The 16,742-nt window shown below is 40.2% G+C and overlaps 1 protein-coding gene across 3 annotated transcripts in view; it reads left to right on the top strand.

Annotated features, from left to right (window-relative positions):
• ENOX1 (ecto-NOX disulfide-thiol exchanger 1) overlaps window positions 1–16,742 on the top strand; it is a 597,960-nt gene that overhangs the window by 307,475 nt on the left and 273,743 nt on the right. For all 3 annotated transcript variants that reach the window (XM_030813342.1, XM_030813340.1, XM_030813341.1), the window contains one exon: window positions 11,298–11,442. The gene's annotated coding sequence lies outside the window, so the exon portion shown is untranslated. The remainder of the gene's footprint in view (window positions 1–11,297; window positions 11,443–16,742) is intronic.

The following is a 16,742-nucleotide window of genomic DNA, read 5'->3' as shown; positions in this document are numbered from 1 at the left end:
AACATATACTATCTGGTATACTGTATGATTATGTATGAAGTTCAAGTATAGGCAAAGCCATTTATGGTGAGAGACATTGGAATTTCACATTTGAGTGGGGCTTGACTAGAAGGAAACTTTCTTGGGTGATGGAAATGTTTTGTATCTTGACTTGTGTGTAGGTTATTTGGGAAGGTACATTTATCAAAGCCTAGTGAACTGTACACCTAAGATCAGTGCATTTTACCATATATTATACTTGCTAAACAATAAATTAAAGATAGTCTTTGATAGTCTATATTGATCTTTGGTGAAAGATTTATCAAACTTAGATTTTCTGTATTCATAAAACATAGGAAGGAATGTGGCATTTCTCAAACTTGGCATATCTCAAAGTAAAGTCACTATCATTTTATACTCCCTAAGCATGCAGACATATACCAGCTCCCCTCTTGAATCTCCACATTCTGTCAGTGTTCTTACAGTCTCCCCCACACCTAGGCTCAAAATATTCTTATAATCTTTGACTACATCTTTTTTTCTCATTATGCATTTCATCTAATTGATGGAATTTTTTCTCTGCATTTTCTTCCATCCAACCCTACCTTTATATTTCCACTGCTATCTAATTGATCTATTCAAATAGCAATAGCCTTTTTTCCTACTCTAAACTTTGATGCCACGTTCATCTTCAAAAACACTTTTAATTGAAATCTGATACAAATCTGATACTTCTGAGAGCTCTAAACCAGCCTACAAAATTTCAAATTTGTTATTCTCAATTTCACAATCATCTTATTCTCCGACTCCATAAAACTCCACTCTGTGTGTCACTCCCGTGTGTCATGATTTGTCTCATCTCTACTATTTCGTTTATTATTGTGAAAGAGTGAATATACGTGCCTTTTTACAATATTTGTTAAAGGTACCTTCAGTAAAGATACAAATAAATCATAAACAGTTAGTTGGGGGACTGTTCCATCATTTTCTTGGGTTATATGAAGACACTGCTGGTGAAGCTTTATTTTTGACTCATTTGTTTAATAAGAATGTAGTGCACTATGCTGGACACAGTGCAAGATTTGTTTGCAAACATGATGTACGTGGTCTCCGCCTTGACAGAATGTGAAGCTTACCATATTAGAGAGGAATCCAAAAATTATAATTCAATGTGATAAATGTGATGGGAGGGCTGTCATATTAGTCTCACAGTATCTGTAGGTCTTCATATTAGTTAATTGTGATTATTGTAATGGTTGATTGGGTGTCAATGTGACTGGTCTAAGAGTGATATGGTTTGGTTGTGTCCCCACTCAAAATCTCATCTTGAATTTGAATCCCCATAATCCCCACATGTCAAGGGAGAGACCAGATGGAGGAAATTGAATCATAAGGGCAGTTTTCCCCATGCCATTCTCATGATAGTGAGTTCTCATGAGATCTGATGGTTTTATAAGTATTTGGTAGTTCCTCTGTTTATTTTCCCTCCTGCACCTTGTGAAGAAGATGCCTTGCTTACCCTTCACCTTCTGCCATTACTGTAAGTTTCCTGATGCCTCCCCAGCCATGCAGAACTGTGAGTCAATTAAACCTGTTTCCTTTCTAAATTACCCAGCCTCAAGCAGTTCTTTATAGCAGCATGAGAATAGACTAAAACAAAGGGATACCCAGAGAGCTGATAAAGCATTAATTATTCTTAGTGCTTCAATAGGCACTGAGCTTGTCCTTCTCCTGATGAAAGGGAAACCCAGATGGACTGTTTTGGCATTTGATTAGAATGATAGGGCTGCCCCCAGGGGAATCTGTGAAGGTGTTTCCAGGAGAGATTAGCATTTGAGTCAGTGGACTGAATGGGGAAGATCTGCCTTCAATGTGGGTGGGTACTATCCAATCAACTGGGGTCCCAGAAGGAAAAAGAAGGCAATGGAATGGTGAATTCTTGCTCTTTCGGGGAGCCAGGACGCCGTTTTCCTTCTGCCGTTGGATGTCAGAAGTCCAGACTCTGTTGTGGTTGGACTCCAGGACTTACACCAGCAATGCCCCTAGGCTCCTGGGCCTTTGGGCTTGGTGTGAGAGTTACTACTTTCTTGGTTCTAAGGCCTTCAGACTTGAATGGAGCCTTGCTATCAGCTTCTCTTGTTCTCCAGCTTCCAGATGGCTGGCCTATCATGGAACTTCTCAGCCTCCATAATCAAGTAAGCCAATTCCCCTAATAAATCCCTTATTATACATCTCTCTCTGTATAGATCCTATCAGTTCTATGTCAACAGTCAAGGTTCTCCAGAGAAACAGAACCAACAGGAGAGGGAGGGGGAGGGGGGGGAGAGAGAGAGAGAGTATCTTAAGATATTTTAAGGAATTAGCTCATGTAGTTATAGACACTGGCAAGTCCAAAATCTGCAGGGTAGGCCAGCAGGCTGGAGATCTAGGGAAGAAGCTCAAATCCAAAGACAGTCTGGAGGCAGAATTCCCTTTCTTGGGGGACCTCAGTCTGTTTTGCCTTATGTCCTTCAACTGATTAGATAAGGCCCACCCACATTATGGAAAGTAATCTGCTTTACTCAGTGTCTACTAATTAAATGTTAATTTTAACATCTTCACAGTAACATCTAGACTTGTGTTTGCAAATATCTAGGTACTATGGCCTAGCCAAGTTAACAACATAAAATTATCACTGCATTAAAATTTAAGGCATAAAATTTTAAAGAGTTTGAGTAAGAAATAATTTATGGATGGAGAACACCAGATTGCAAGAGGTTTAGTGTCTCAATGACAGAATGAGGCAAGTATTTATTGGGAACATGCTAAGGTAAAATAAAATTATTTGACTGGTTTGCAATTACAAAATGGCCTTTTCTTTGGTACTTTCTTGGAAAGTCCCTAGTCACATAATTATGTTCATTAGCTGCTTACGATGCACTGGGGTTAAGTTTTAGTTCTAATGTAAGCATTTATCAGAAGTGACCCAAGTTAAGTTTTGCTTATGTTGGCAATTTAAGCAAGATTAAGGCTATTTTTAAGGCCTCTGGTTGTATTTGCTCAGGAATTTTTCAGGCCTGACCCCCTATTTTAATTTTGCTTAAACAACAGTCAGGAATCTGAGCATGCCTTAGCTGGGTCCTCCAGCTCTGGGTCTCTCACAAGGCTTCAGTCAAAGCAATGGCCAGGCCTGTAGTCATCTCAACTAGAGCAGCATCTACAGCATCTCTGCCTAACTGGGGCAGAATGTATTTCCAAGCTCATTGGTTGTTGGTAGGATTTAGTTTCTCATAGGCTAATAGATAAAGGGCCCAAGTTTCTTACTGGCTGTTGTCTTGGAAACATCCCTCAGTTTCTTTCCAAATGGGCCTCTCCATAGGGTGGTTCACAAAGTAGCAGCTGATCAGAGAAAGAGGGCAAGAGAGATGTCATTTATCACTTTTGTCATAGGTGACACCCCATGCACCTGTGATGCACCTGTAGTTGAGATTCACTATATAACATAATGAGCAGACCATTTCTACTTGATCCAAGGGTTTTGGTCAGAAATAGTCTGTTTTGAGATTACAGAGGATGGTGGGAACAGATATTTCTGGTGAATAACTTAGGTCTGATCTTTGGAAAATAGGGAGCCCTTGTAAGTTCTTCAGTAGTGGACGTACATAATTAGAGTTACATTTTAAGAATTATCTCATCTATGTATTTACTCACTTATTTTATTATTTTTGAGATGGAATCTCACTCTGTTGCCTTGGCTGGAGTGCAGTGGTGTTAGCTCACTGCAGTCTCCACCTCCTGGGTTCAAGCCATTCTCCTGCCTCCGTCTCTCAAGTAACTGGGACTACAGGCACACATCACCATACCTGGCCATTTTTGTACTTTTAGTAGAGACAGGGTTTCACCATGTTGGCCAGGCTGGTCTCAAACTCCTGACCTCAAATGATCTGCCTGCCCCAGCCTCCCAGAGTGCTGGGATTACTGGCGTGAGCCACAGTGCCCTGCCTTATTCACTTTAGTTCAAATGTTTATCACCATTATAGCCTGAGGATGACCCATTTTGGGCTTTTTTCAGGATGAACTACAAGAATAAATACTAGCTAGAAGTTATGGTTGATATGATTTGGATGTTTGTCCCCTCCAAATCTCATTTTGAAATGTGATTCCCAATGCTGAAGGTGGGGCCTGGTAGGAGGTGATGGGATCATGGGGGTGGATCCCTCATGAATGGTTTAGCACCATGCCCTTTGTGATAGGTGAGTTCTCACTAAGTCCATGCAAGATCTGGTTGTTTAAAAGACTCTGGGACCTCTCCCTTTTCTCTCTTGTCCCTGTTCTCATCATGTGATGGACCTGCTCCCATTTGCCTTCCACCATGATAGTAAGCTTCTTGAGGATGCACCAGAAGCAGACACCAGCACCATGCCTCCTGTATAGGCTGCAGAACCATAAGCCAAAATAAATTTTTCCTTGTGAATTACCCAGCCTCAGATATTTCTTTATAGCAATCTAAGAATGAATTGACACAATGGTAGTGCATAAATTGTGATGTTATGAGTTGGAATGAATGGAAAATAGTGTTGACAGGTTTTCAGTGAAAGGAATAAAGAAGGATACTCCATTGCAGGCTCACTCTCTTAGTCTATTTGTGCTGCTGTACCAAAATACAACAGATGGGGTAATTTATAAAGCATAAAAATTTGTTCACAGTTCTGGAGGCTGAAAAGTTCAAGATGAATGCACTGGCAGGTTCAGTTTTCTGGAAAGGGAAGCTTTCTTCCAAGATGGTTATTCTGGAAGGGAGGAACCCTTTGCCCTCACATGGCAGAAGGCAGAAGAGCAATTATCCAAATGCTGTGTGAAACATTTTTTAATAAGGGCCTTAATCTCATTTACCTGGGAGGAGTCCCTATGGCCTAATCACCTCTTAAAAGCCCAATTTCTTAATACTATCACATTGGCAACACCTGAATTTTGAAGGGGACACATTTTAACCATAGTATTCCACCCTGGCCCCTGTCCCGAATTTATGTCCTCTCACATGCAAAATACATTGATTCCATCCCAGTAGCCCAGTCTAAACTTGTTCTAGCATCAACTCAAAGTCTAAAATCCAGAGTCTCATCTAAATCCCATATGAGTGAGACTCAAGGCACAATTCATGTCAAGGCAGATTGCTCTCCTGCTATGAACCTGTGAAGTTAAACAAGTTATGCGCTTCTAAAATATTAATACAATGATGGGACTGGGCGCAATGGCTTATGCCTGTAATCCCAGCACTTTGGGAGGCCGAGGCAGGTGGATCACTTGAGGCCAGGAGTTCGAGACCAGCCTGGCCAACATGATGAAATCCTGTCTCTACCAAAAATACAAAAAAAATTTAACTGGGCGTGGGGGCAGACACCTGTAATCTCAGCTACTCAGGAGGCTGAGGCAGGAGAATCGCTTGAACCCAGGAGGTGGAGGTTGCGGTGAGCCGACATCATGCCACTGCATTCCAGCCTGGGTGACAGAGCGAGATTCTGTCTCAAAAATAAAGTAAAATACAATGATGGGACAGACATAGGTTAGACATTTCCATTCCAAAAGGGAGAAATAGCAAAGAAGAAAGGGGTAACAGGTCCCAAGTAAGTCTAAAACCCAACAAGGCAAACATTAAATCTTAAGACTTGAAAGTAATCTTTTACTTCGTATCTTCCCTTCAAGACCTACTCAGGTGGGTTGGGTCTCCAGGGCTCCAGGAGACCTTTCTATGACAACACTGTTGAGCATAGCCCATGAAGCAGCTCTCGCGGGTTGGAGTTCAGCCCTTGTAGCTCTCTCAAGCTGGAGTTGCATGCTGTGGCTCTACAATAGTGGGATTTTATGAGTGAAGCTACCCCCATGGCTGCACTAAGGATTGCCCTACTGGGGCCTCTCTGCAGTGGCTCTGATGCCACAGTTCCACTAGTCATTTCACTAGTGAAGGGTCTCTGCCATGGCCCCACCTCCGTGGCAAGCAAGTTCATGCCTAGGTCCCAAGGCTGCCTGAGACATCCTTTGAAATCTAGGCGGAAGCAGCCGTGCCTCACAGCTCTTGCACTCTGTAAGCCTCAGAATTACGACCATATGGAGGCTGCCGAGGTTTACAGCTGCAGCTGGGTCCACTCAAGCCACAGCTGGGGAGGCTGAGGAATGCTGTACCAAAATGTGGGGAGCAGAGACTTGAGATTGCCCTGGGCAGTGAGTCCCCAGCTCCCCCAGGCACCCTGGGCCCCTTCCTCAAAACCATTCTGCCCTCAAAGCCCTAGCACTCTGGGCCCGTGATGGGAGGGGCAGCCTCAAAGATCTTCAAAATGTGTTTAGAGCCATTGGTCCATTGTCAGTGGCTCCTGGCTTTCTTCTAAAGCACCTGGCTTTCTTCTATCCATACTAATCTCCTTACCAAACAGTCACTTGGTCATGCACTTGGTTTTCTCTTCTAAACGCACTTACTTTTCTTTCTCCACATGTCCAAGCTGAAAATTTCCCAAATGCTCACAATTTGAAATAATGGAAAATTCAGAATTTACTCCACCAAATATTCTAGTTAATTGCTTTTAAGTTCTGCATTTCACAGAGTCCTAGGACAGGACAGAATTCAGCATAATTCTTTGCCATTTTATAACAAAGACGGCCCTTCCTCCAGCTTCCAGTACCCTGTTTCTTATGTCCATCTGAGATCTCAACAGAATAATCTTTACTGTTCATGTTTATACCAACATTCTGTTCACAACCACTTAAGTAATCCATAAGAAAGTCAGGCTTTCTCTGGTCTTCTGCTTCTTCTTAGCCCTCACCACAATTGCCCTTAATGTTCTGTGCATGATGGTACAGGCTTTTCCCAGCATTTACCCATTACCATTCCAGCTTCTACACATTACCCAATTCCAAAGCTGGTTCTACATTTTTAGGTATTTATTACAGCATCATCCCATTCTTCTGGTACCAATTTCTGCCTTTGTTTGTTGTTCCTATAACAAATACCATTGATTAGGTAATTTATAAAGAATAGAAATTTATTTTCTCACAGTCCTGGAGGCTAGAAAGTTCAAGATTAAGACACCAGAAGATTCCGTTGTCTGTGGTGCCAGCTGCTCTCCACTTCCAAGATGGTTTCTCTGGAGGGGAATATTGCTGTGTTTGCACATGGTGGAAGGCAGAAGGGCCAGCTACCTGAATGCTGTGTGAAGCCTCTTTCATAAGGGCCTTGATCACATTCATGAGGGAGGAGTCCTCATGGCCTAATCATCTCTTAAAGGCTGTACCTCTTCACACTATCACATTGGCAACACCTGAACACATTTCAACCATAGAACTCTCCTTGATTAGACCTTCCATGGCTAGGAAACAGGGAGGGTATAGGAGAATTCAAGCCACTGTGGGCTTTTAGCTCCTCTGTTCAGTACAATATTGTATGGGTCTGGCAAGGACAAAGTAGTGTGGCTCAGTGAGCCCTTGCAAAATGAATGTATCCAGAGGAACTATATGTTAAATCTATAAATGATGAGATTCCTGCCAAGCTTTTTTTTGAATTAAAGTCCCGAATATGGGGGAAATAAGAATATTCATTAATGCAATAAGACATTTCTAAATGAATGTTACAAATCAAACAGTCTTTGCTTTTATTGCTTCTAGGGAATTATAGCCACCATCATTTTGTGGCTCTGTGCTCGTAAAATACAGTACATCTTTTCATTATACTTTCCAGAGTAAAAGGGCGTATGGTTTCTGTCCACAGTGACAGACATGTTTTCTTGAACAATACCCAGGAAAGGTCACATTGGAGATTTGAGTCTCAAGCCCTATGATTTAAATTTAAGGCTAAGTTTAAAATTGGCATGTCTAGAGCTTGCCAAGCTCCATTAAAAGCCATGGTGTCATTTTTGGATTACAGTTAAATAGAACAGGACCCCATGGGATTGTGTACCTCTCTTGGTAGCGGTACATTGATTTTCTTTGTACTATGACCTGGCTGTGTTGTTAGGTTAGGTATCTACTTTCACACCAAATCCTGGAAAATAATGTCTAATTTCATGAATCTATGTTTTTCTAAAGTATATAATATTCTGGCTTTTCAATTATAATAGAATTTCTGTAAATGCCTAATCATGTCTGTCTGTTTACTTATAGTTGATCTTAAATGCTACTTTCTTCACTGAAGCCTTCTTGATTCCATTCATCCCCAACAGAGAGGATCTCCAATTCCTCTGAGCTTCATAGCACATTTTCCATCACTGATACCACCCATGATCTGTTATACAACACTACTACTAATATTTCCTAACTTTTTTTTTTTTTTTTTTGAGACAGAGTCTCACTTTGTCACCCAGGATGGAGTGCAGTGGCACGATCTCAGCCCACTGCAACTTCCACTTCCCAGGTTCAAGCAATTCTCCCTGCCTCAGCCTCCTGAGTAGCTGAGATTACAGGCATGCACCACCATACCTGGCTAATTTTTGTATTTAGTAGAGATGGGGTTTCATCATGTTGGCCAGGCTGGTCTCGAACTCCTGACCTCAAGTGATCTGCCTGCCTTGGCCTCCCAAAGTGCTGGGATTAGAGGCGTGAGCCACTGCATCCCACCAACATTTCCTAACTTTTGATGAGTTCTTATTGTATGTTACTCAGTGCACAAAGCACTTTATGTGGCTTCTCTTAATCCTCGAACAGCCTTTGTGGGAAATACATCCTGCAGATAAGGAGGCTAAGTTATACAGTTTTAGTACCTTGCCGAAGATCATACAGCCAGGAAGTAATGAAGCAGGAACACCCCCAGCCAGTTTGGTTTCAGATCCCATTATTACAAACACCTACTGGTACCACCTTTTTATGGTTTTTGTCATCCTAGTTGTATCTCTCTACAAGACAGTTAAGATGCTTGACTAAAAGACTATCTTGATTACTGCAGTGTTCCTGGAATTTTCCAACTTATTGTTTGGCTCATAAGTATATAATGAATAGTGGCTGAATGAATGTTTAAAAATTGCCATTAGGATTTTATAAAAAATGGCCTACTAGTTTAGGCATTTAATCTGAAAATTTGGTTGTTGGTTTTTTTGTTGTTTTTTTTGTTTTTATTTATTTTTATTTTTTTGAGAGAGTCTCACTTACTTGCCCAGGCCCAAGTGCAGTGGTGCCATCTTGGCTCACTGCAGCCTCCGCCTCCTGGGTTCAAGTGATTCTCGTGCCTCAGCCTCCTGATTAGACAGGATTAAAAGGTATGCACCACCACACCTGGCTAATTTTTGTTTTTTGTTTTTGTTTTTGAGACGAAGTCTCACTCTGTCTCCCAGGGCTGGAGTGCAGTGGTGCAATCTCGGATCACTGCAAGCTCTGCCTCCTGGGTTCACACCATTCTCCTGCCTCAGCCTCCCAAGTAGCTGGGACTACAGGCACCTGCCACCATGCTCGGCTAATTTTTTGTGTTTTTAGTAGAGACGGGCTTTCACAGTGTTAGCCAGGATGGTCTCCATCTCCTGACCTCATGATCCACCGACCTTGGCCTCCCAAAGTGCTGGGATTACAGGCATGAACCACCGCACCTGGCCAATTTTTGTATTTTTTGTAGAGACAGGGTTTCACCACTTTGGCCAGGCTGGTCTCAAACTTCTGTACTGAAGTGATCTGCCCGCCTTGGCCTCTCAAAGTGCTGGGATTACAGGCGTGGGCCACCGTGCCCGGCCTGAAAATTTGTTTCTGAGTGGTGTGAAGTAAACAGAATACTAGTGTATGAGGTTTTAAGAAGAGTTGCTATTCATTTCACATTCCTCTCACTTAGTTTAGATCCACTGGTTCAAGTCTTTTTTCTTCATTCTTTGTCAAGCTCACCTTTCTTCTTTCATGCAAAGATAAACTAGCTCTGTTTTCCTCTGTTCTTTTTCTTTTTTCCTTGTGTGATAATCCTAGGCTCTGGTTCTGTAGAACTTGAAAATACCATCGATCATTTTCCCTTGTTTCTTTATTCATGACTGAAGCTTTTGTGGCCTAAAATCCAATAAACTAAAAATTTCAAAAGTTACGCATGACCTTCCTGGCTCCATCATTTTCTAGTCTCTCTAAGGGACTTTTGGTCCTGTGGTGGGGCCATGAGCTAAAAGGTTCAGGACAGACAAAAGTCTGTGGCATCCAAAGCTATCATTTCAAGGGATGTGTTGAAGCATTTATTTGGTGAGCAGTAGCCCTGCAACACAGTGTGAGAGTGGGTACTGGGACAGCTGGTGGTGGGTAAGTTGCGGGGGGTCTCTGTGTTGCACTGGAACCATCAGAAACAAACATAGAGATAGCTGACTAAAAACGAGAATGGAAATCCAACTAGAGCCCTCGCTTTGTCACCCTCAGCCATTAAGGTGAATGTAGCCCCAAAGAGATACAGTAATATCACTCAGTAATAGCCACAGAGGATGTGGGCTCAGTTCCTGATGCAATCAGGAAGACTAAGTGTTCTCATTCATCAGGACAGCGGAGGAACTGTGGGTCACATGGATGGGCCAGAGGAAGATGAGAAGTTTGCAGTGCCAGCCTTGATGTAGCGCTGCATGTAATCCCACACCAAACACAAAGGAGCTTCTCAGTTTCCAGCAAGTTCTCTCTTTGCCTAACGAAGAAAAGTTGGTAGAAAAAAATATACTGCTTAAAGCTGGGCATTTGTATTTATGTGGGCCTGACTGAATAAGACAGTATTTAATATAAAACTAAAGTAAATTAGGCAAGACAAGTTCTTAATTAATTAGTAATATTTGAATTAATTTAGTGTGTTGCAGCATTATCTGTTCTCTTGTCAGTTCTGTTTGGGAAATATTTTTCTAAATCACCAAGGCTACAGAGTGAGATGAGGGAAAGTACCTGCTCTGAGGCCTTTGAACTTTGATGGTTACAGGTTCTAAGCCTGAGGTCAGCAATCTGTGCATTTTTTTCTCATCTGTAAAATGGAGCCAATACTTTTCAACTGCAGTGTTGTTTGTATTAAAGATCCCAGATTTAAAAGCCACTTGCACAGTGCCTTATATCTGGTAGGCACTCAGTAAATACTGTTACCCATCTTGTGCTCATACCCTGCCCACAGTTATTCAATCCCAGCCTAAATAAGAGGAAAAGCAGAGGTTTGCTTAGTTATAAATACTCCTGACCTTTAGAAATTTCTAAATATGATACTGAAAGGTTACTGTCCCACTCTGCCATTGATGAATAAGATGATTTGGGGTACAAAATTGATAGAAATTAATAACATCATGCTGATAATACATACAAGTGATAATAATACCATTACAGGCAGTAATGGTACTTCAGACATATCCTAACGGTGTGCTTTTCTTTGCTTCCAGAAGCCTCTGGTATGTCAGAACCACGCTGTCTTGCATGGGACTTCCTTTGTGAAGAGCATACATTTAAAAGACTTTTATGAATACATGGTTTCAATCAAGTCCCCCAGAGAACACATTTGTCTTCTGAGCTGCTGGCAGTTTTGAGGTTTGTGTTAATTTTTTCATTTTTCTTACTGAAGATATTAAGTTTGAGGGATGTTTTTTAATGGAAAATATTTGTACTCTATTTCAATTAGAACTCTGGGAGTAGATTTTAAACAGATTTTCATTTCTTAATTTCATTGAAAGTTAGATTTAAATGAAAATAAATATTTTGTCATATTTATGTATACCCTGTGGAATGTAACAAGGATATTAGAAATAAAATATACCCCACATTGGCTTAAAACAAATTTTATTTTTGTGTTTATAAATTCTAACTGAATAGAGTCAATAAATTTATGCCAAGCATCTACATATATCAGATTTAGTTAAGTACTTTCAATTGTTTAAAACCTTGTGGATAAATTATATTTTGAAACATTGAAAATCGAAACTGAATTTGTCAATATCAACTAGTATTATCATTTTTCAAATTATAAAAACTCAGTGCCCTGTTTTCACTTAGTTCTACCAGAGGCTATTCACCCTATGATTTACAAATGATAGAATAGGACTTGTTTGGGATTTTGTGTGTGTGTGTGTATGTGTATTAACAGTTTGAAAAATTACTAACAATATTGTTGCTTACTCAGAGAAAAAGCTTGCTAGTAGAGCAAGCATTTCATTTTGGAAATACATGTTTGCTGTTGAGATAGTACCAAGTAAAACACCTTTATTTTGAAGGTACTTTCTGACAAAGACCTAACCAAAGGCTAAATTCAGTCCATGCATCTTTCAAAGCTGGAAAAAGAAACAGGATATAGGGTAAGGCTTGGTACATTGAGTGGATGAAAACTAAATGAAGAGCAAAGGGGAAGGAACACAGTACTTTCTAGCATGACACATCTTTTCCCATAGTCGTTTATTTCATTTGATGGTACTTTTATTCTGTCCACGGTGACAAATGCTTTCTCTCTTAGTAGCCCTTTACTGTGGTTCTACTTTTTTTATTTCTTTTATTTCTACTAAGAATCAAAGTAGATTTTACTGTAGTACTGGGCTAGACTCCAGTTTTCCCACTGTACCCTTCGCTGTTGGGCCTCATGATTAACCCCCATTGAACAGTGAGGCAGGGAGTATTTACTAGGGTATGGGGTAGATGGGAAGTTGTTAACCCCCATTGAACAGTGAGGCAGGGGGTATTTACTAGGGTATGGGGTAGATGGGAAGTTGTTAACCCCCATTGAACAGTGAGGCAGGGGGTATTTACTAGGGTGTGGGGTAGATGGGAAGTTGTGCCTCCATCCTCAGCTCTCTAGCCTGTCAATTCAGTAGGATATCACAGTGTGTTGGAACCTAATAACTGTATCCATAGAAACAGAAGTGCTGGAAAGGACGTGAGAAGTTACCTAAATGCTCCTCCCTAGTCTACAAGCAAGATTCTGCGTGAACTGTCTGAAACCAATAAAAATCCATTTGTTTTTAAACCTTCATACCCAGGGATCCAATTTCCTTTTTTTCTTAGTTTTTTTTTTTTTCATTTATTGTGGTTAAAACACAGACACACACACACACACACACACACACAAAAAACATGAAATCTACCCTTTAACAAATTTTTAAGTGCATACTTTAGTGTTGTTAACTCTCTGCATGTTGTACAGCAAATCCTTACAATTTTTTCATCTTGCATAACTAAAGTGCTATACCTGTTGTAAAGCAACTCCCTGATTCTCCTCCCTTCCGCTCTGGCAACTACAATTTTACCTTATTCTATGAGTTTGACTACTTCAGGTACTTCATATGAATGAAATCATGCAGTACTTGTCCTTCGGTGACTGGCTTGTTTCACTTAGCCTAATGACCTTAGTTTATCCATGTTGTCACGTATGACAGGATTTTCCTTGTTAGGCTTAATAATCTTCTGTTCTACATGTAGACTGTGTTTACTCATTCATTTGTCAGTGGGCATTTAGGTTGTTTCCATATCTTAGCTATTGAGAATAATGCTGCAGTGAACATGAGTGTGTAAATATCTCTACAAGATCCTGTTTTCAGTTTTTTTGATATGTACCCAGAAGTGAAATTGCTGGATCATACGGTAGTTCTATTTTTAATTTGTGGAGGAATCTTCATACTGCATAGCAGAACTACCATTTTGTATTCTCACCCTCAGTTTACAAAGGTTCCAATTTCTCCACATCTTTACTAACCCTTGTCTATTTTTTTAAATAATAACCATCTTGAGGTGATATTTCATTGTGGTTTTGATTTGTATTTCCTGGATAATTAGTGATTTTGAGTATCATTTCATGTATCTGTTGGCCATTTATATGTCTTCTTGGGAGAAATGTCTATTCAAGTCCTTTGCCCATTTTTAAATTATATTATTTGGATATTTTGCAGTTGAGTTGTAGAAGTTTATTATATATTTAATATATTAACCCCTTATCAGATATGTGGTTTGCAAATTTTTTCCCATTCCGTAAGTTGCCTTTTCACTCTGTTGATTGCTTCCTTTGCTGCATGGAAGCCTTTTAATTTGATATAATTCTACTTGTCTGTGTTTGTTTTGTTACCTGTTCTTTTCTTGCGATATCTAAGAAATCACAGCCAAGACCAAATATTATGGAGCTTTTTCCCTGGGTTTTCTTCTAGTAGTTGTGTAGTTTCAAATCTTATATTTGTTTAATTCATTTTGTGTTGGTTTTGGTGTATGGTATAAAATAAGGATCCAGTTTTGTTCTGTGGCATGTGGATATACAGTTTTCCCAACACAATTTATTGAAGAATAAGTTCTTACACTTTTGTGGAGTCTTGGAACCCTTGTTGAATATAATTTGATCCCATATATATGGGTTTATTTCTGGACTCTCTATCCTGTTCCATTGGTCCATGTATCTGCCTTTATGTCAGTACCATGCCATTCTGACTACTGTAGCTTTATATATTACAATTTTTTCATCTTGCATGACTGAAACTCTATATATAATATATAGAGAGTTTGTTGTTACATTTCGACATCAGGAAGTATGAGGCTTCCAAATTCAACAGCATACTGCATACTGCTGTTGAATTTGGTTTGCTAGTATTTTTTGCTAGCAAAAAAGTTGCTAGTATTTTGTTGAGAATTTTTGCACTTACATTCATCAAGGATATTGGCCTGTAGTTTTCTTGTGGCATGGTTGACTTTGGTATCAGGCTTATGCTGGCATCATAAAATGAGTTAGGAAATGTTCCATCCTTTTCAATTTTTTAGAAGAGTTTGAGAAGGATTAGCATTAAATCTTTAAATGTTTGGTAGAATTATCTGGTAAAGCTATCTGATATAGGACTTTTCTTCTAACTACTGACTCAGTCTCCTTACTAGTTATGGGTCTGTTTAGGCTTTCTATTTTTTCTTTATTTAGTCTTGGTAGGTTGTATGTTTCTAGAAATGTATCTGTTTCATCTAGGTTATCTAATTGGTTGGCATATCATTGTTCCTTGTAGTCTCTCATAATCCTTTTTATTTCTGTGATATCAGTTGTAATGTCCCCTCTTTCATTTATGATTTCAAGTCTTTCTCAAGAAAGCCAATGTAATTTCTGAGCTCATATCATGTTAATTTTTTTCTGCTTCCATTTAAAAAGAAAATTTATTGGTCAGACTTCCCCTGTATCATCCTAGTCTCAGTTCTTAAATCATCCTTTTTCTCTTTGGGAGAGATAAGCCCATTTTTTTTAAAACTTTTCCTATAAATCTGCATAATCCAAAATTTTAATTATCCTCACAGTTCTTTCCTGAATCTCTTAAGTTCCCTACATTTCACTTAAGTTTTAGAGGCCAAATAGGTTGAAGGAACATTAAAAATCATCTATTGATGTTTCTTCATCAGGGCAGTATTGGCATTTTAAGTGGGACAATTCTTTGTGATGCAAGATTGTCCCATGCATGTTTAGAATGTTTAGTAACCGGCCAGGTGCAGTGGCTCACGCCTGTAATTGCTGCATTTTGGGAGGCTGAGGCGGGTGGATCACCTGAGGTCAGGAGTTCAAGACCAGCCTGGCCAACATGGTGAAATCCTGTCTCAACTAAAAATACAAAAAAATTAGCTGGGCATGGTCATGGGCACCTATAATCCCAGCTACTTCAGGAGGCTATGGCAGGAAAATCGCTTGAACCCAGGAGGTGGAGGTTGCAGTGAGCTGAGATCACGCCATTGCACTCCAGCCTAGGTGACAAGAGAACAGCTCTGTCTCAGAAAAATAAAAATAAAAATAAAATAAAATAAAATAAAAGAATGTTTAGTAACCACGGTTCTCAGGAACCAAAGGCCAACATCTCCCCCAACCCCAGTTATTGTAATAACCAGATTCAAACCTTCTTTCCCTTGTCCAGCAGTGGAGGTCTGCAACTGCCCAGACTACAGAAACTTCACTTAGAGCTGACAGTGCCCAAATGGGCAGAAAGATGGAGCTGGGTGTAGCCCCCTTTTTCTAGCTCCGGGTACCATTCTCTTTCCACTCTATTGCACTTCTACTCTGAGCTTACATTTATTTTTTTAGCTGCCTAGAAATACACTAACATACATAAATGGATGGATAGACTCTTTTGAAGAACGCGAAATTCTGGTTTGGTGTTTAAAGGAGATCTTTTTTTTCTTGATAGAGGAACATGGATGAGGGAAAGATAATATTAGAACTCAGTACAGGAAAATGGCAGAGAGAGGACAGCTCTTGGATATGGAGATGGAGATGGGCTTGGACCTCAGGAGAAGTGGTGGGGCTGATGCCACAAAGGTGGCCGGTCAGTTACTGAGAACAGAAAGGGTAGAAAATCTGAAATCTGCAAGATGACTGGGAAAAGGTAAGTAATAAAGTAGTATTTTTTTTTTCACTTGCTTTTCACCAAGCACCATAGTTTCAGCTGTCTGCTCTAGGCCACAAGCTTCCTCAGAAAGTCAAGGATCAGTTTGTGGGGAACTCAAAGAGCCCTTGATGACAGCCTAACCGCTCTCTCCCTTTAGTCCCAACATCCTTGGCCTCACCCCCTGCTGTCCCCCTCAACACTTCTGCCTTCTGCCTCACTTACTTCCGTTGCCAACACCCAGTTCCATCTTTACGCATGCGGAGTATGGGGAAATGACTTGACAACTTCTGTTTCTCCTGATTTCTCCAAGGGCTCAAGTAAAGTTATAAACTAAAAGAAGAGGACATAGAAACAATTGACCTTTGGGGAATTTCTCCTCCAAAGGCTTGGGGAATTTCTCCCTGAAATGGCTCTGACCTCTTGTGGCTTTTACCATAATAGAATATGAATACAGCCTCTCCATGAAAAACCAAATTATCATTCACTACTATTTTCTTTGGGTTTAAGAAATCG

The sequence above is a fragment of the Nomascus leucogenys genome, chromosome 5 (genome assembly GCF_006542625.1).
Source record: "Nomascus leucogenys isolate Asia chromosome 5, Asia_NLE_v1, whole genome shotgun sequence".
In the NCBI taxonomy this organism is placed as follows: domain Eukaryota; kingdom Metazoa; phylum Chordata; class Mammalia; order Primates; family Hylobatidae; genus Nomascus; species Nomascus leucogenys.
Note: the sequence above shows the minus strand (reverse complement) of the source record. Positions and strands in the feature narration are given on the sequence as shown.